The sequence below is a fragment of the Dipodomys merriami genome, unplaced genomic scaffold (genome assembly GCF_024711535.1).
Source record: "Dipodomys merriami isolate MVZ:Mamm:240054 unplaced genomic scaffold, mDipMer1.0.p SCAF_2, whole genome shotgun sequence".
In the NCBI taxonomy this organism is placed as follows: Eukaryota; Metazoa; Chordata; class Mammalia; order Rodentia; family Heteromyidae; genus Dipodomys; species Dipodomys merriami.
In genome coordinates this window covers 100,443,184-100,464,960 of record NW_027203381.1, presented here as the reverse complement: position 1 = coordinate 100,464,960, position 21,777 = coordinate 100,443,184, and positions in this window count along the sequence as shown.

The window sequence follows — 21,777 nt, the reverse complement described above, 5'->3', positions numbered from 1 at the left end:
AATCAAAACAACATTGAGATATCACATCACTCCAGTTAGAACAGCAAAAATCAAGAACTCTAACAACAACAGATGCTGGAGGGGATGTGGACAGAAAGGAACCTTACTTCATTGTTGGTGGGAATGTAAACTTGTTCAACCACTTTGGAAAGCAGTATGGAGGTTCCTCAAAAGACTTCACATAGAACTCCCCTATGACCCAGCAATCCTACTTTTGGGCATTTACCCAAATGTTTACAAACAAGACCACACTAAAGCTAGAATGGCTTTACACTTAAGCTGATTCTCCTATTTAATCTAGCAGGTGCTAAGATTACAGATTACAGGATGATATATTCTTGTTTGCAATCACGCCTTCTGTGCCTTGAATTTCATGTTACCATATTATGGGTAAAATTGAAAGGACTAGTTTACATTGTTTCAAAAGTCATCTTTGGGCACTAACATTCTTAAAACATAAATATATTAAAAAGTTGACAGCCCTCAAATGTAGAAATATTTTAGCATGCATTCATAATACTTTCACAAATACATATGCTGCTTTAGTAGTTTCATAAAGATAGAATCTCCAACTCTTAAGAATATTGTTGTTGGGTTTTTTTTCGGTGTTGGGCATGTTAGGTAGGAAAGGTCACCTGGCAAAAGGAGAGAAAGTAAGCAGAAACCTCAACAGAACAGATTTTAATCATCGCTGAAGAGGGACTCCAAGTACCACTGAGTAGAGTCAAAGATACAAGGAGCACAGAAAGTAGAGTTCCAGGGCTTCAGTCAAACAAGGAAGTCAGAGCAGATAAAACATTCTACCTGAAAGGTTCTGCCCCAGCAATGCTAACTTTCAGATGTGTAAGGTTTTTCTGAGAATTGCTTCAAGGTAGAGACTTCCAAAAATGGCCCTAGGGGTTGTCAGAAGGAATCAAGTGCCCTGAAGGCAGCATTGGGTTAGGAGAACAACACCCATTCCCAGCAGGGGATGGAACTTACCTTTTACTTACTAGCAACCCCCTCATACACATCTCAACTCGAAGAGTCATTTTCAAATGATAGTTTTAGTTTGACATTCATAGCATTAACTCTGTCTCTGCTCCTAAGAAGATTTTTATTCTTCTAGTGGAATTTCACAGGGACATCACTTCTTTCTATAAGTCTCCCAACTCAAATTAGCCTAATTGACTCCATTTTGTATACAATTCCATTTTTTCTTTTCCTGGAAGGAAATCTATTTTATTTTATTCTGCAGAAGGCATTCTTGGAACTCAGGAAGAACACTACCTTTGTCCTGTTTGGATAAGATAGTCCTAGAAATATGTATATGTTGACAGTTACCTCGGCAAAAGCACTAAGAAACTAACTATAGCAAAACTTTCCGGGACCAGTTAGCTGCACTAAAAGTACAAGACACCAGTATCTTAAATGCTTATAAATCCCCGCCCTAAAGTACACTTATTTCCAACACCAGCTATGATGTCTGCTTTTTTCCTTACTCAGAAAACCTCTTGCTAACCTCACTCTGACTCTAGGTTCATTCTTTCACACCCTGAACCTGCTGAACTGAACCTCCCTCCTCCCCATCTAAAACTTTCTGGTCAAATTTTCTTTCTTTGATGTCAGTGTAATTTTCGTTATTAGTTTAAGATATTGTATTACATTTTTTATTTGTTTGTTGATTGCTAACCCTTGGTAAATTTATAAGACTCAGAGAAAATTCAGTTTGGAGTAGACAACATTAATGTTCGCTTCTTTCTCTCCCTCTTTCCTGTCTCGGGCCATATTCCTGAGAGTTGGATTATCACTCTGATCTTCATTCATTTTTACTTATACACTACTAAATGTATAATGTTATTGAAACCTGTATTTTGAAAGAAAATTAAAAGGGTAGCCTGTTCACTCTATGTGTATGCAAACCATATGAAAGCAATTAGGTGTCAACAGAAACGATAATTATCTTTGGGTCACCACCTTTTGTGAAGCCTTGCAAAGTAAAAGGGGGTGTGGCTTAGCTCACAACAGGTTCTGTCAGTCCTTTAATTTTTTTTCAAATTTTTTATTTTGATTAAGTGGTTACATAATTTCCCAAATTTCACAGTATTGTGGGATAGTGATGCTTAGTTAAAGTCACAAACACATTCTAACTTTCCTGGAGCAAATTGTCTATCACGGTCTATAACATTTATGAATTCTATGAGCTTCTCGATACAACTATTTCTTCCACATTGGGTGATAGCATCAGCTGTTCCCTCTTTCCCACTTGTTCCCTCTCTCCCATCGCTGCCATTAAGTTGCTTAGTTCATTTTGGTCAATGTCCAGTGCAGCTGATGGGTCCCACTGTTGAATGTTTTTCCCTGATTCCCTCTAGTTCTGTGTCGTCTTCCTGGTTCCCCTCCGGTGTACACATATATACCATACATGTGATCAGCAGCATAGGGTTATTTAGTAGTGGTTTGACCAGATGAGTGGAAGTCCTTTGTTTCATAAGTCCTGTTAATTTTGTTATATCACCTAACATTTTGGATTTAACATCCACTTATCAGGGAGACCATGTACCATTTGTCTCTTTGCTCTTGGCTTACCTCACTCAACATGATTTCTTCTAGCTCCATCCATTTCCCTGAAAATGTCATTATTTTGTCATTTGTAATGGCTGCATAATATTCCATTGTGTATAGATATCACAATTTTTGGATCCATTCATCTGTGGTGGGATATCTGAGTTGTTTCCATATCCTGTCTATTGTGAACAGTGCTGCAATAAACATGGAGGTGCATGTGTTCTTGTATACTGGTTCCTGTTGTTCAGGATAGATGCCTAGAAGTGGTATGACTGGGTCATAAGGGAGGTCAATATTTAGCTTTCTGAGGACCCTCCAGACTGCTTTCCAAAGTGGTTGTATAAGTATACATTCCCACCAGCAGTGTAATATGGTTTCTCTTTCTCCGTATCCCCTCCAGCATTTGTCATTGGCTAACTTGAGGATGTGGGACATTCTGACTGGGGTAAGGTGGTATCTCAGGGTTGTCTTTATTTGCATTTCCTTCACAACCAGGGATGTGAACATTTCCTCATTTGTTTCTTTGCCATTTTTATCTCTTCTAAGAAGTCTCTCTTTAGTTCCCTTGTCCATTTAGTAATTGGCTTGTTAGGTTTGGGAGGGATTAGTTTCTTGAGTTCCCTGTATATATTGGATATTAACCCCTTGTCTGATATATTGCTGGTAAATATTTTTTCCCAATTAGTTGGCTGTCTTTCTAGCTTGGTTGCAGTAGCTTTAACTGTGCAGAAGCTTTGTATTTTAAGGTAGTCCCATTTGTCGAGTATCTCTCCAATTTGTTGTGACCCTGGGACTCTGTTCAGGAAGTTCCCTCCTGTGCCTATAAGTTCAAGTGTCTCTCCTACCCTGCCCTGAAGTAATTTCAGAGATTCAGGTTTAATGTTAAGGTCTTTAATCCATTTTGAGTTGATGTTGGTACATGGTGATAGGCTGGGGTCCAATTTTAGTCTTCTGCAAAGGATCTTTGCATCTGTGCTCATCAAGGAAATTGGCCTGTAATTCTCTTTTTTGGTTGGGTCTTTGCCTGGTTTGGGGATGAGTGTGATATTGGCACTGTAGAATGAGTTTGGGATAGCTCCCTCCTTCTCTGTTTCTATGAAGAGCTTGAGGAGTATGGGTATTAGTTCTTCTTTAAAGGTCTTATAGAATTCTGTTGTGAATCCATCTGGTCCTGGGCTTTTCTTTGTTGGAAGACTTCTGATTGCTTCCTGTATCTCATTGAAGGATATTGGCTTATTTAATTGATTTACTTCTTCTTTGCTCAGTTTGGGAAACTTGTATTTTTCTAAAAATGCATCCATTTCTGCCAGGTTTTCTTTCTTTAGAGAGTATAACTTTTGAAAGTAGTCCGTTAAAATTGTTTACATATCTTGGGTAAGTGTTGTGATTTTTCCTGTGTCATCACTAATCCTGTCAATATGGGTTTCCTCTCTTCTTTTTTCAATTAATCTTGACAATGGTCCATCAATTTTGTTTACTTTTTCAAAGAACCAGCTTTTTGTTTGGTTAATTTTGGCTATGATTCTCTGCGTCTCTATTTCATTAATCTCCACTCTTAGTTGGTTATCTGGCTCATCTAGTAAATTTAGGTTCCATTTTTTCATGTTTTTCTAGCTGTTTTAATTGCAACATGAGCTTATTTACTTGGTCTGTCTCTATTTTCTTGATGTGGGCACTTAGGGCAATAAATTTGCCCCTCAGGACTGCTTTTGCTGTGTTCCACAAGTGATGTGTTTTCATTATCACTTTTTAATTTCTTCTTTGATCTCTTCCATTACCCAGGCATTGCTTAGAAGTGTGCTGTTCAATTTCCGTGTATTTGAGTAATTTCTGCGGTATGCTTTGTTATTGAGAACTAGCTTGATTCCACTGAGGTCAGATAGGATACAAGGGATTTTGTTGATCCCCTTGTATTTGCTTAAGTTCCTTGCATGAGATGTTCTATTTTGGAGAAAGTTCCATGAGCTGCTGAGAAGAATGTGTACTGTGTTGTTCTAGGGTGAAATACCTGGTAGATGTCAGTTAGTTCCACTTGAAGTATGGCCTCACTTAATTCGGTAGCTTCTTTACCAATCCTCTGGTTGGTAGACCTGTCCTTTGGTGAGAGTGGGGTGTTAAAATCTCCCAGTATTATCATATTGGGATCTATTTTATTCTGTAAGTTTGAGAGTATTTGCTTAACATATTTGGGTGCACCAATGTTTGGGGAATATACGTTGATGATGGTAATATCCTCCTCTTGGATTGTTCCCTGTATTAATATGTAGTGTCCGTCCTTGTCTTTTTGTATTGATTTTAATGAAAAGTTTATTTTGTCAGGTATCAGGATTGCTACACCTGCCTCCTTACTGGGGGCATTTGATTGGTAGATCCTTTTCCAACCCTTCACTCTGAGTTTGTTTGTATGTTTGGCTGAGAGGTGGGTCTCCTGAAGGCAACACATAGATGGGTCATGTTTTCTGATCCAATCTGCAGTTCTTTTTCTTTTGATTGGTGAATTAAGCCCATTAATATTAAGAGATAGTATAGAGAGATGCATTGTGGTCCCTGTCATTCCCTGTTTTCCTAAGTTTTTCTTCTTTCCTTTTCTCCTGTGCTTACTCAGTTACACTTCTATTAATGCCTGTCTGGGTACAGGTCCCTGTTCCTGGTTGCTTTCTTCAGGTTGTGTCCCCTCGTAGTATTCTTTGTAATGCTGGCTTAATGTTTATGTATTCATTTAGTTTTTCAGTTTTCCATTGAATGTGAATGCTAGCTTTGCCCGGTAAATCAGTCTGGGTTGGCAGTTATTGGCTCTCAGGGCTCGTATGGTACTTTCCCAGGCCTTTCTTGCATTCAGTGTTTGTGTGGAGAGATCTGCAGTGATTCTAATTTTTTTCCCATTGTAGTATAGCTCCTTCTTCATTTTTGCTGCATCCAAGATTGTTTCCTTATTATTCAGATCTATCAATTTAACTATAATGTGTCTAGAAGTGTTTCTCCTGGGATCTTGCTTGTTAGGTGTTCTATTTGCTTCTGTTATGTAGGTAAGATATTCATTTTTGAGATGGGGAAATTTTTCACCGATTATCTTGTTGAATAGGTGTTTCATTCCCTTGCTTTGATATTCCTCACCTTTGTCCACTCCAGTGATATGAAGGTTAAATTTCTTGGCACTATCCGCTTGCTCTTGAATTTCCCTTTGGCATAATTTAAGTGATTTTTCCATATCTGTCATTTTTTGTTCCAGATGGTGTATTCTGTCTTCTGTATCTGACACTCTACATTCCATTTCGTTCAATCTCCTAACTGTGACTTCCATTGTGATTTGCATGGAAGAAATGGACTCATTTATGGATTTGATGTTGGTTCTCAAAGTACTAATCTCACCTCTTAATGAGGTATGCACTGCCTCTATTTTGGCACTAAGTCACCTCTTAGTGAGGTGTGTTCTGCCTCTATTTTTGCATGCATCTTCTGTTTGATATCCTGCATCTCTTTCGATATTTCGACCCTGTGTTCTTTCAATTTCTGGTCTATTTCTTGCTTTGTTTCTTGAGTCATTGCCTCCAGCATCTTTTGGATGTAGCTCTTGTCTTCCATTCCTGCTTTGGTCCCACTGGGGCTCTCTCTTGGGTAGCTGCTGGCTTTTGAGTATAGCTTGCTATGCTGGGTATTGATAAACCTTGTAATTTTCCTCTGTGATTTTCACATGGGGATTCAGGGATTATTGGAGACTAATCTGAAATTTTGTTTTGGTCAACAGGTGTCTGTCTTTGCTTGGTTGCTGTTTCTGTGATAGTAGAGAGAGTCTGTACCTGAACTCGGTTCTGTTTGGGGCCGACTTCCAGCTGCTGGTCTGAACTACACGGAGTTCTTGGCTCTCTGCTGTAGATCACTGGCAGTTCCTGCCTTTAGAAGGGTTGAGCAGCCTAGACTGTTCTTGTTTGCTTCTACAGGTGCTCTTGGCAAAATCAGATGTGCTGGATGCACTCTCTCAGATGCTGGAGTCTGCTATGGGCTTCTGATTTGTTGTTGTTGTTGTTGTTGTTGTTTGGGGTGGGGCAGTTGTGGACTTGAACTCTGGGCTTGAGCACTGTTCCTCAGATCTTCAGCTCAAAGCTGGCACCTACCATTTGAGCCACAGCACCACTTCTGGCCCTTTCTGCTTATGTGGTGCTGAGGAATTAGATCCAGGGCCTCATGTACCCAAGGTAAACACTCTACTGCTGAGCCACCTTACTAGCCTGAGCTCCTGACTATTATCAGGTGCTGGCTGCCTGTATTGTCCAATTCACAGGCCTAGAATATATGGGTTGGGTTCTGGTGGGGTTTGGGCTTCTCTTGTCCTGAACCCCCGGGTCTTTTGTTGTCACAGGCGTGCTTCGCAGGGGGTACAGTTCCCTGTTTTTCTCCCCTCTGCTGAGGAGTATGCTCAGCTTATGACTTCAGTTGGGAGGAGTTGGTTGTGCTGCTCAGGCACCGGATCCCCAGGCCTGGTCTCGGCCCCCAGCCTGGGGCACACCGATTGGACCCATGCTGCTGTATCCCACCTAGGTTACGCAGCCTGGAGTACTCAGTTCAAATTTCTTCCACTGTTGGGTGTCTTGACCCAGGGGCACTGTTCCTGGCTTGGGCATTTAAGCTACCTTCCAGGGGTTCTCTTGTTCTAGCCTGGCCAGCTGGGTGTGGTCCAGTTTTAGTGATTCCTGTGGTCCAGGTGTTGGGGTAGGGAGTCTGGGTCAGGGTCTGGGGATTACCACCAGCTCTGGTCTCCCTTGAGGGATAATACACTGTCACCTGTGGGGTACTCACCCTAGTTGTTGTTTCTGTGTGATGTAGGTTGTTAGTTGCTGTTGCAATCAGAGTTCAGTTGAAGTGGTTGTGGGCTGGGCTGGGTGGTGGTGGCTCTGTGTGTTTCTCTTCTGTCTCTGCCTCAGTTGATGCTGTTTGGGTCTGCGCTGTGTGATGGGCTTCGGGCCTCCAGCCAAGTGGTGGGGGAGAGGACTCCGTGCAGGTTCTAAGTGCTGGGGTTTGTCTCTGTTTGAGCTCTCCAGATCACCACCATTTGCAAGTCTTCTGCTCTGGTGTTCTGTGTGCGTCCCATGTAGCTCTGGGGTTCCCGCCATGGGGCCTAGTGGCTTTGGCAGGATGGAGCCTCTCTGCTCGGATGGAGAGTGAGGGGTGAGGGTGGGATCTCTGTTCAAGCTCCCAGCTTGGAGGTTTCTCTGTTTGTAGCGATCAGCGGGTTGATACCGGTACCTCAGATGGCCTCTGCGTGGGTGATCTGCATACAACCCCGTGTCTCTGGGACTCCAGCAGCTTGGCCGCTGCTGCGTGGCCAGTAAAAGTTGGGGGAGGGGGTCTTCGCACTTCTCTGTTCTGAAATTCTTCTTTTTCTCTTTTTCTTTTTTGTTTTCTGCCTCCTGTTTTTCTCTACATGTTTGTCTTTTTTTAAAATTTAATTTAATTTTATTTGTGAACATACTGTACAGAGGGGTTACAATTACATGGGCAGGATAATGCGTACATTTCTTACAAGCATTGCAGCCTCCTTCTTTGTTTACCCTTCACATCCCTTCCCAGCCTCTCCCCTCCCCCTCCCCATGCATGTTTGTCTTTTTGTTGCTGTCAGTTTCTTGGGAAGATTAAGCATTGGAACTCCAACTCTCTTTTTGGTTGGGGAGAGCTGTGGCACTTTCCTACTGCCCTGTCGCCATCTTGGTCCCCCCTCCATCAGTCCTTTAATTGACAAATGTCTTACTCAACAGTTGCCTTGCCTAGGAAGGTTAAATAACATTTACTCTTCTTCATAGAAGAAAATGGATAGATCATTACATCCATCATCCATCCATTCATTCATTCATTCATGAGACAAAAATCTACTGAGTCTCTGCTTTGAATGCCAGAGCTGTGCAATCTAGTGTCAAATCAAGGAAGCAGCCATTGCTTCTGGACGATCATGTTCTCTTTTGATGTACAGAGATTCTTTCTTCCCAAGTTACAGGTGCCTAAGAGGAACAAATTGTAGATTTTTGTCTCCTGTCTTGAAACTTTCAAAGTCTAAAGGGGTTCTGTTTTCCAATGCTGAACATCTAGTCAATAGATATATCATACCTGTGTTTAAACGTAAACATTAGCAAACTCCTTATAATTCAATTCAATTCAAACCCCACCGCTAAAAATCAGTACTTGAAAGTGCATGGATAGTATGGCAAACAAACATAAAACAGTTTGTATATATTGACAAGTCTCGTGTCAATGGAAAGGGACACTCATAAACACAAAGCAATGAAAAGTACTAGGTCAAAGAACTTGGATGTAGAATAGAAACAAGATGGCAGTGCAGACAGCATACTTTTTTTTTTTTTTTTGGCTATCCTCAATTAGAATAGAGGCTAATTGTCAAAATTAAGATTTACATAAATGTATATACTGTATTCTGCAGTCTATTGTTTTGAAAACATTAATTGAAAAAAGAAATAAATTCAAATGCACCTTAACTTAAATAATACAAGCAGTTGCAGCAGAAGCAATATTTCCTAAATAGGTGCTTATTTTATTAGGAGATAGAAACGATTTCTCTAGAAAACTGTTGCACATTCCTGGTGAGTGATACAATCACCCTTCTCACTTTCCATCCTCACTCTTCTTCCTTCCTTCCTCCCTCCCTCCCTCCCTCCCTCCCTTCCTCTCTTCCTCCCTCCCTCTCTCCCTCCCTTCCTTTCTTCCTTCCTTCCTCTTCCCTCCCTTCTTCTTTCCTTCTCTCCTTCCATCTTTCTTCCTTCACTCCCTTCCTGCCTCCTTTCCTTCTTTCCTTTTTAATTTTTCCTTTACAATGTCAGACATATATTATCATAATATAAATCAAAAGCTAATGCACAGCCAATTAGAATAGAAGTAGAAGTGCAAGTGATTGAAATTATTTAATTAAAGATATATGGAAATCTACTTTTCACTATAGTTTGTCCCCTTTTTCAAAAATGCACTTACCTTATAAGGGACAAAACACTACTTCAGTCTTTTCCCAGGAATCATAAATACTCTATTTTTTAATGAACCTCTTAATCTAAAGGACAAACTATAATCTTGAAATAAAATAATATCACTTTCTAACAATTAAAAATAATGAATAATCCTTAATTATCTTATCAATCAGATTGATTGATAGATAAGATAGATGATATAATATATATCATATTTTTGTGAAGTTTTATATTTTAATGTACTTTTTCGTGGGTGGTAGGAAAATGATTTCATATGATATTTCATATGATATACATATTTCACATGTATGTTGGCCCCTTACATCTCTGAGGATAATGGAAAAATTCACAGAATTCTTGATATATATGTGGAGGAGAAGGTTGATGTAAGGAAAGTAGATAAACTTTGTATCTTACATCTTGGGGTTCCAGGGGTTCCTGTTTGCCTGAACACAAACAAGTCACTTATTCCTCTGCACTTCAGCTTTTTCTTTATTAAACTGGATTAGTAATGTATCAACTGAATCAACTGTTGAGATTGGTGTGGGGATTAAGATAAAATTTGTAGAACACTTTGAACAATGTTATTAACATCAACTCATCAGCAATAATTATTATCTATAAGATGGTACTGAAACTAATACCATTTCAAAGAAAGCTAAACAATGAGATAAAATGTGAAATATAAGTTGTAAATGCTCAGTAGATATTAATAATTGTCATCATTATGCTTTTGTTTTATTTTCCTAATATGAACTCCAGAAAATGAATGTTCTGTTTTCTTGTAAGAAGAAAGGAAATAGCCCTAATAAAGCCAATAGGGCTTTATAAACCAACTTAGATTTTTTTGAAACAAGGTAAATTTTCAAGCTGAATGTGCTTATGAATATTTTTCAGACAGTTATAACTAGCATGCAAATACTATGATGAACAGATGTCAAAAGTATTACTCAATTCATAAATGAAGAAATCAGTCAGATACTAAAATCCTTTCAGCAGACTTTGAAGAGCTGAGATACAGCCAAGTGTGTTGAAGTTTCTGAGAACTGCAAGATGAATTGGTAGCCTAAAGAACAATATAATATAATAATCAGTGGTATCATTTTTAAAGAGCAAAATATAATTATAGATTTTTCCAGACAAAACTGACTTGCCTGGTTTAGAGAAGAATCACTTTTACCTGAATCTGTTTTCTACCCCTTAATGTTTTTCCCAACAAGTTAATAAACATTGTCCTCCTCACACCATATTTTACTTCCTGTCTACCAAAATTCTGTTAAGGGTGGTACTTTTCATTACAGTCAATAAACCTTCCAATATCCATCAGGTTTCACCCTTCGTGTTTTTCATTTTAGAGGTTCTGACCAATTTGTGAAAATTTCTGTTTATTCTCATAGTTACAGCTACATGAAGATCATGGCCGAAGACCAGCCAATACAAAAACAGAAGACCCACATCCAAAAGATAAATACAAGCAAAAAACCTCAAGGTATGGCTCAATGGTAGAATACCTGCCTAGCAAGCTTGTGCCCCTGAGTTGAAATCCCAACACTAAAAGTAAAGAAAGACAATTTTTGCTGTTTGCTGTGTTTGTTAAAATGGTTCATTTTCTCAATCTTTTGTTAGTAATATAAAAGTATTTTTCTCTGGTACTTATTATAAAAACCAAATTGAGCTCCTAAAAGTAAATTTACAAAAAAAAAAAAAAAGTGTGGTCTTTTCTCCATGAGTAGGTTTCCTGGAGTTTTTAACTCTGACTTGCTCACATTGAACCTTGAATAATTCTCATTTCTCCATGTGACACATTTCCCAGGGACATTTTTACTTATGAGTCTCTGCTCTTCAGTTCCTTCAGTTTAGATTATGGTAACTTCATTCACTGACAAGTTTAAGAACAATGGTTGATTTGGGGGTTATTCTAAGGCTACCGGCTTCTTTCATGTTGAATGATTCTCCTATGGTTTGTATGGGAGTTTTTACTGTCCATTTGCAATCAAACACTAGACATAGCCCACACTTTATCCAGATTGACCCCAAATTACCATTGCCACTACAAGAATTGTCAATAGTAGTAGTAGATAGTATTAGCAATAATAACAAAGAAACATTCTGTCTTTCTGGTTGTATTAAGTGAAACAAGAATATATATTATGATTGTTAGAAAAACGCTAAATATATTGCATGTATTTTTTCCAAAGAAAATTATCAATGTAAGGGGAAACAGTGTATTTAAAAAACATTTTTCCTTTTTCATAAATACTAAAGGCTCATCTCTTCAAGTGCAATGCTGGCCTATGAGCCCCATGAGAAAGTTAATTCTATTCACAGCAATATTGGAAAGCAGTTTGTTAAACAGAGGAAAACCATGTGAAATTAAAACTTCTAATGCAACACTGGGGACACATAGACTTTTATCCAGATAATATAGCCTATAAATGAACTTGAATTTCCCTATTCGTGTCACTAGAAGTATTGCTATTGTGATATTGTATCTAATTGGAGTCACTTTAACAAAACACATTTGCCTTCTGATTTTGTGCAGTTTTGTGTTTTCTCCTTTAATTATTTTTCTACACACAGACATGATCTTCTGCTTTAGAATGTTCAGACATCTGCAATAACAAAATCATAAAACTCTTAGATCAAGTTAGCCATCCTTAACTTCTTTTCATTATTATTATATTAGAAGATGTTCAGCCTCATCCTACTATTAGTAATTAATTAAAGTATTCTTTTACTGCGTAAACCTCATGACTTAGGAGATGTCAAAGATTGTAGTTAAAGCTCTGCTAGTATTATTTTTTTATTTCCCACTATTTCATACTTGCTGCAATTGAGGAAAAAATGCTGATGCAACAATTAATGAAAATTGCATAAAAGCTTCTGTAATTTGAGCTTAAAATGCCAGCTCCAACTACACAGCTTTGTATTATCATGAGCTGCAACTTAAAATACTGGTTTCACTTTTCATTTACCTAATGTTCCCCAGTAATAAGACATGTCTATAGAGGACATCTGTGACAATTTGGAAACCTCTAATTTTAATGGGAAATAATAGAGTTCATGTCTGTAAGATTAGAGGTTATGGACTAGGTCTTTACACTGGTTTGGCGTCCTTGATATAATGTTCTGCCAGCCAGTCTAATATATTCACAAAAGGCCAAAGTCTATATTCTGTAGGCCAATGGGGGGGGGGGGGGAAGGAAGGGAAATAAAAAGAAAAGAAAAAAAAAGAAAGAAAATAACTTTTTTATCTTGTCACTTTGATCATTGCCTAGTCAAAAAACTCACCACCTGCTTGAAAATAATATTTTGTTTCTCTTAAAAAGAACATAAGGAGACACGAAACCACTGAATAATTACAAACCAAAATATAATCTGCCAACTTCCTACTAGGGAGAGAAAGAGGGCTAGAGGCAGGAAAGGCATAGAAGGCAGAGTAGCGTTGAAAGAACTGAGAAGGTCCCCAAAGCCTCCAGGGAAGCTCCTGGCTTCCCAACGATGTTTCCATATTTTCCTCTTGGTGGGCGGTAGGGGTGAGAGGGTAGGAAAAGACAAAACCTTTGCTCCCTTTTTCCTCTCCTCCACTGACAAGCTACAGATAGTACAGAGAATGCATCTGAGAAAACAATTACAACTGCTAACTTGCAAAATTATAACAATGAAATCCTGGGTGCTTTCCACCCCCCCCCCCAATTTAAACCAAACTCAAGCATTCCTTTTTGAATCCACCTTCTTAATGGTATTTATGACTCTCACGGGTATTTATTTTAGCTGAATATCTTGCATTTACTATGCTGAGAATAATCTTGAGTAAAAAAGATTTCTGTCACTTTCTTCAGGCTTCAACAAAAAAGCACCCATGCCAGCAAATCACTAAATGGAGCTACCAACTTCCTGTGACATGCATGAATAATGCCTTCACAGTCTGCTCACCAGAAAAATTAGAAGGGGGAAAAAAACAAAACCTTGTAAAGTACGCCTTCACAAACTAAAGCCAGAACTCTATTACTCTCATTTGACATGTGAGTATTTTGAAATAACAGAATCAAATTTCTTTCCAACTTGTTTTCTTCTTAAAGGAAGAATTATGATCAAACTTACCAGGTGTTAAGTATCAACCAATGGGCAACAATAATTTGAGGGAGAAAAAAAAAGGTGAAGGCAAACATACAGTGGTGAGCCCCTAGACGGACACAAATGTAGGTTTCACACCCAGAGTGTTTTTTGTTGTTGTTGTTGTTTTTGTATTTTTTTTATTACTGGGGAGGAAATTGGAAATACCCTTGATCAAATTTTAAGTTGAGTTTATGAAGGGAAAAAAAATTGTCTATGCAGATAACAAAAAGTAAAATAGAAATGCAACTATTATTATGTATATAGAATTTATGAATATTATTTATTACAGTTGATCCCTTAATAGCCCTTCTTTAGAAGCTCATTCAGCAAAACCAGAAAGGAACCCACCCCTGTTACACTCTGTATTTACCTCACTATTGAAGAATGTTAAAAGTCATTGAAAAGCATCAGTTGTGTTCCTTTTCCCTTTTAGCCACTGTGTTTTGATCGCCTCCCCTCTCTAAATGTCATAAGCCCAGAGTTTTTATTCCATAAATGACCACCTATTACACTTTGGAATAAAGATCACATTCATGATTAATTTTCTTAAAAAAATTTCATCTTCAATTGCCAATGTGACTAAGAAACGTTCAGATCCAAAAAAAGTAGGTAGGAAGGAAGGAAGGAAGGAAGGAGAGAAAGAAAGAAAAGAAGAGAAAGACAAAGAGGATGAAGTTATAGGTTGAATTTATATTGGGTTTTTAAGTACATGAATTCCTCTCAAAATAACCCTACAACCATCCAAATCTTTATATATTTTTGCTAATTTCAAAATAATTTCTAATCAGAAAAAGTAGAGTTTTCATACTTAACTAACCAACATGCTTATCTTGGATATTTAGGCGATTTCTTCAATCCACTGTATTAATGAAAATTGTAATAAATAAATAAGGTAAGCAATCATTTATTGCAATGCATGTGGCTCTTTTGGTAATTTGCTGATTAGTCAGCCATCAATAGAATTAAAGGCCAGTTATAAGAAACACATTGTTTATGGCTACAGAAAATTGAGTTTTGAGATTTAGTGGAAAGAACTACAAATTGACAGTCTTGCTATGTGACCTATATATCAGAGTTTTACTGAAAAGTGATTAGCTGTGACCAACTTTATACACATAAATATTCCTTATTCTTTTTGTTTCCTTGGTCAAAGAAGTTTAGTTCTCTACTAAGTGAAGGAATATACCTTTCCAGTACTTTAGACTAACACTAAGGGGTTGTTTTATTTTGCTTTGTTTTCATTTATACAGATGTTTTGTGGAACAGGAACACTGTCTTTTTCTGTGACTATTGGAGGGTCTTTCTAAATTTTGTTTTTAATTTCTCCTCCTCCCCATCTGCTACAGCCTGGATACGTTTGTCACTCCCCGTGGTGACAGAATTTGGAAGTGAGACCTTAGGATGTGATGTATTTTATTATTGTAACTCCACAGACTAAGGCACTAACTGACTTATAATTATCTGAGGCATAGAAACTATTCTTCTTTCAATGATTATTTTAAAGTTGTTTGTTGTTGTTTTAATGATGGAATCATTTTACAACAAACCCATAAGGAATACAACCTCTTTTCCAACTTCTTATCTTACTAATATCCTAAATATATAAGCTACTAAATACTAAATATTTAACTAAAGACATAATCTACTTCAAAGATTAGAGAAATCTCACAAAGGGGCTGGGGGTTTAGCCCAGCGGAAGGGCACCCACCAGGCATGCGCAAGGCCCTGGGTTCTGTCCTCAGCCCTGGAAAAAAAAGAGAGAGAGAGAAATCTCACACAAATACATTTACTATGCATATTTATGTTGACAGATAGTGTTAGGGCTCACAAAACATAATTTGAAGTTTGGGCCTTTGAACATTGACTATGTGGACTTCAGCACTGGAAGACATCAGAAGCAACCTCAGGACCACCATCTCTCTGAACTTCTCCTGCCATCTTGTCTCTTATCTCTCATACTCCCAAATGTGTCATGAAAGTTTGTATTTCTCTATTCCACAGCATGGTATAGAAACCAGAACCCTTTTCCCCCAAACCAAACAAAACGTGAAGCGGTTACTCATGTCTTTCCCTGCCTTTCTGTTAACAGGTAACAGGAATTGCTTTCCTATAAAGAAATTCTTTGACCTACCCTTGTCAGATAAGAGGTTACAAAATTTCATTTCACTGGAATGGGTCCTGCCCCACAGCCAGAAGAAATAAATAAGAAAGTAGAGGCTGAAAAGAATCTGAACAAACAGGCCTTGTTGGATTTCCTCACTCACATACCCAATTTCTGTGAGACTTTACCCTTTCTTTCCAATCACATTTCTATATATCCTCTACTTTATTCAAACTAAGCATCAAGTAAACATTCCTTTTATATATTTGGGTGCTTAATATGAAAGCTTGCCTGGTACATAAGTGTCTTTTAAAATAAATTCGCTATTTTTTTTCCTTGATGACCTAACTTTCATTGTAAAGTTGTTGGCCATACCCCTCTCTTGGGGATAGTAAGGGCCACACAGTGTTTTTTTTTTTTTTTTTTTTTAAAGATAATCAGCTATTATTAAAAGACCAGCATGATATTTATTGTTTCAAAATGTATATGTAACTTGCTTTACAAATGAGTAATTGATTTGTGAAAATCCTCAAGATTCAGATTTTGAGTTCTAAACTATGCCATTTTCCCTGACATTTGCCTCTTTCTATAAAAGTATGCCTCATTCAGAATTAAGTGCTAGAGAAACCTATTAATCACTTCATACTCGATTAATCTGATTTTACTCTTTGGTACAACAGGAACTAGTGAGGTAAGCATAAGGGTTTGTTCAAGAGAATGTTCTCTAGTAGAATCCAGTTACTGAAACTTAGCAGTAACTGAAATGATTAATAGGTTTCTATGGTACTAACATACAAATACACCATCCAGATACATAGACAGACAGATAGACAGACAGATGGATAGATAATGTACATATATAGATGTATACTTAGAGAAAGAGATAAACAGATATATAAAGAGATAAACAGAAATATTAATACTGCTTTGGGAGTAAAAATTATGATTTTTTTCTACCTATCATACTGTTTATAGCTGATACACCTATAACAAAATAAAGATTAACAAATGAGAAGAACAATAAATTTATTTCACTGAAATTGTATTGTTCATGATATGGGAAGCTTTAGGAAGAACTATTTAATGCAAACACTAGGTAGCTCATGTCTGTAATTCTAGCTATTTGGGAGGCTAAAAATCTAAGAATCGCAGTTCAAAGTCAGCCCAGGCTGGGAAGTCCATGAATATTGTATTACCAGTAAACTACAAAAATAAAGCTGGGCCGGGCGCTGGTGGCTCACGCCTGTAATCCTAGCTACTCAGGAGGCTGAGATCTGAGGATCGCGGTTCAAAGCCAGCCCGGGCAGGAGAGACCCTGAGACTCCTATCTCCAATAAACCACCAGAAAACCGGAAGTGGCGCTGTAGCTCAAGTGGTAGAGCGCTCGCCTTGAGCTGAAGAGCTGGGGGACGGCGCGCAGGCCCAGAGTTCAAGCCCACAACCGACAAAAAAATAAATAAATAAATAAAGCTGGACATGGACCTGTGGCTCAAGTGGTAAAGAACTAGCCTTGAGTAAAATAGCTTAGGGACAGAACCCATACCCTGATTCAACACCAGGACTGGGACAAAGGAGGAAGAGGAAGAAAGGGGGAAAGAAGAAGAAGGGGAAAAAGAGGGAGAGGAGGAGGGAGGAAGGAGAGGGAGGAGAGGAAGAGGGAGGAGGGGGAGAGGAGGAGGAGGAAAGTTTTCTGGACTCTTTCTGTGTCTTTTCTCCTTCTGGATGAAGAAGTGATGATGGCAGTATCAGTCTGGAATGACAGAGTGAAGGAAAAAGAAAGAAAGAAAAGAGTGCTCATTCTAGATGTTATGGCTTATTTTGAGGGTGAGAATTTCTAACTTGGGTGACTTCCTGGAGTAATGAGTCTAAGAACAAAGAAACAAAAAGACAAGAAAAGGTCAGAGAGACTCTTCTGAGTTCTTTCAGTTTCCTTATGTATTCAGCATGTCAAAGGACCACAGGACTGGGAAATAACGTTTCTGTCATGGGCCAGTTGGATATGTATAACATTTTTGTTACACACACAAAATTACCAACAAAGACAGATAAAATTCCGGAAGTAGACAGGAAGCATGCATCATGTTCTTTTTATCTTTATTTGCCTACTTCTGAACCAATCTCCCATCCCATTTCCTACAAACTATTAAGGTACTGTTTAGAGACTGCAAAAATTTACATTGTCAACACTGTATGGAAGACCCCAGACATTTACTTTTGCATTATCACACTGAACTGAGGGCAGCTCATTAATCTTCCATTTTCTCCCTAAGATTCCAAATCGACACACTTAGGCAATTTAGCAGTAACTGAAATGATTTATAGGTTTCTCTAGTGCTAACCCAATTGCTATGACACTAAAGACAAGAACATTACAAAAGATAAAGCATTGAAACAAAAATTACCTCCCTTCAATCTGGCAATCATCTGATAAAGCAATTCTGGGGCTCCTTTAAGCAACAAACAAATTACTATTGTCCAAGTATGGTTTTACATTGCTGGATTCTTTTAGAAGACATTCTCATGAACAAACTCTCTTGGCCAGCTCACTATTTCCTGTTGTACAGAAGAGTATGATATCAAATTTTAATCAAAATTTTACATTTTTCTTCCATATAATCCCATATGTCAAAATTTCAATTATGACCACCTTAACACCACATGAATGTATAAGTATGCTTAACAAATGAAAGGTTAAATGGAGTAAAGGCAATAATCTCAAAAGTCTAAGCTTCAGTGCCATTTGTACAATCATTATATTTCCAAGAAACATACTTGTCAAATTAGCCAGATTGTTTGTTTGTTTTTTCTGTTTGCCTTCCTGTTTGTTCTTCCGTTTAGATGGACTCACTGTAAAATGTTACTTAAGGTACAAAGACACCAAAACCATGTGCTAACAACTGAAACATAAAATACTTTACCTTTTCTAGTATTTTCTTCATAGTTTTTAGTTTTTAAATTTTTTCATATCAAATCGAAATGTGATTTGGGGTCACTAAAGTGAACATGAGTTGTTTTTTCATCACAAACTTAAGACCCTTACCAAGCTATTTTCTATCAAACCAGGGCATTTGTTTGTAGTCATTTTATTCTAATTTCCCACAGACCAACATTGTTCAAATAGGCACTTCTAAATTTAAAATATTTGAAAATGTCAAGTTTATTAGTTACTTGTACAATCTCATCATCTTAATATAATCTACTGTATCTGTAATTTCCTCTTTTGGTAGAGTTTGCCAGTTAAAAGAAAAATATTTTCTCTCCTTTTGTACTTTGTGATTCTGATACTTTATTAAGCTGTTTAAAAAAGACATTTCTAGCTTTCTTTAGGTCCTTTACTTGGTAGCATTGCCACCACTGAGTTTTTATTATGTAAATTATTGCAATCTGGTTAGCTCCTTCCGTCTTTTTTTTTTCTTTAACAAAAGGGGTCTGGAAGTGCTAATCAAAATGTTGCAATTTACATATTAATGAAGTTTTTATAATAACATTTCCCTCATACACTGGGTGTGCAAGAGGGAGATTTTTTTTTTGCTTTTCCAGAAGGCATCTCCTAAACATTGATCATAAGGTAGCATTTTTGAAACTTTCCAAAGTCAATTTGAATGACATTTATGTATTTTAATCAGACAGAGGAAGTTCAAGGTATGAGCTCTTAACTGTTGTAATCCTCTCAAGTGATAGTTCTTACACACACTTATGTGCTTGCAATTACACACAATGCTAAAGGACATTTGCCTAATCATTTTTAGAATATGAAAAAATATTCTACTAAAGATAAAGAAAAAACAAGGGTGCTCAAAGCTATGTCCAAAGTTTCCAGCTGTTTTAATAGAATGTACATGATTCCCTGGTGCTAGTAAAATCCAGAAGAAACATAATACCTAACAATGTTTATAATTGAAGTCCAAGTAGAATAATTCATAAAAATAGAATAAGTAGATAAAGTTACTGAAGACCATTGTCTTATCAAGAAGTACTCTGAAAAAAAAATATCAAGAAGTCTCTGAAAAAAAAAGTACTCTGAATACAAACTACTATGACTTTTCAGAATGTGTCACTGAATACTACACTGAAAAAAACATTCTGTCAATAGGTCCTGATTTCCCACAGCCAATATGCTCATAAATGAAAAGTCAGAGTCTCCAATATCTATTAATATTCAATCAATGAGATTCTGGAAAGACTTTGGCACAATATTTCTTATGGGAGTTTATGTTTCTATCAAAAGCATTCCAATATACTATGTATCTACATTAAAAGAGAAGAAAAAATGTGGGGAAGAAAGTGACCGGAACCCTTCTGGGTGAATTGTTAATTGCATATATAAAATATTCTATGCAAAAGTTCTGTCATCACTAACCTGAAACTTTTCAGTATTTTTCCAAATCCTATTCCAATTATTTTCTAGGAAAATGGCATGAAAATTATTAGCTGTTTCTAATCCTAAGAATAGGTAGTATAAAATGATTTCATATTATACAAGTATTTAGTCTCTAGGATCAGCAAAATACTTTGTGAAAGAATTTTAAATTATTAGTAGTAAAAATTATTGATTGTATCAACAAGTTTTTAAATCTGAAAAATAAAAAAAATGGTAATGATTATGAGTACAGATCATCTTAGCTTGGTTTACACATAAGCTATATTTCAAAATTTCAGTCTGTATATTTTGAAATAGAAGTCGATAGCAACAGAAAATCCCTGTTGTGAATTCATAGAAAGGCATCCCAACAAGTGACATAATCAACCAGGTCTTACTTGGCTTCACAGCAGGACAAGCACACCCATTCAATTGGATTTAGATGACATCATGCCAAGAGCTATTAGGCCAATCACTGACTTGTGCCTGGCAAGTGCTACCATTTAGACACATGGAAACACTTCCACTTGCATCTGGCCACTTGGGCATGTGAGTTGGCACAAGTTTGCTGTATAAAGAATGAGGACCCCTGGCCAAGCTATTCACCCTAAATCCTTTTTATATTAGAGGACTATTTCTCTTATCAAAGAAGAATTTGTAAAATGCTGATAGTATCAGCTGTGTATTTTATGATCCACAGAAAGTTGATTTTTCTTCCTCTCCATTTCAGTGGTTTGGTTTCTGAATAGCTTCAATCTAGCTTTAGGCCTTTGAACTCTTGATTGTTCATGTTTAGGTATTGATTTTAGGTTGTGCCAATTCATTGAAATTGTACTTAATTTCAGAGGATTTCCATCATTTGCTGGAAGACCAAGTTATGTGGATGTGGACAAATGACTTCCCTCCAGGGAACCTGACCTCTTCTAACCACAGGTATACATAGGCCTCCCAAGGACATAGAGTAATTGTTCTGATCTTTTCTTGCTGTTGCATGGGTACACCATTGTTTCAGTCTCTAAAATGAGAAAAATATATATTTTGCTTAATTTTGTTTGCTGTTTTCCTCCTCCTCCATTTAGAATTAATCCTGTGAAACAGAGCTAAATGTAGTTGTCTGGATTATTTAAAGTAAATAGAACTATGAATGCTACACAATTATTAGTGATCCATCTTTTTTATGGGGCATCACCATCCAGAATTGAATCATCCATATAAACATATGCACACGCACACATACACACACTTCAGAAACTCAGTCATGGCACATATGCTGTGGCTTTGTTTTCAATTTCTTCTTCATAATCATCAAATTCTGTGCCAGTCTTCATTTGCTAGCTTGGCTTTAGACACCTCACTGTACCTAGTCAGTTTATCTCAACATTGTGCTGTGATTATTTCCAGCATTATTTGATTAGTACACACAACAGCTGTAACATGTCAATTTAATATTTTTTTTCCTAAAGAGTATGTTGTGTTTGGCTTGCTTTTAACTTAATTCAAAACAGCAAAAGCATGGCTTGACTTTGTTTTCCTCATCTCAAGAGAAAAGTTTGTGAGACCAGAAAGTAGAATGGTTTACTAATTGAACCCTTTTATTTCAAAACTAACACCTGGTCCTCACTTTTTTTTTTTCATTTCTCCAGCTCAGTGCTTTTATTGGTATATTTCAAGGTACAAGAAGAGAA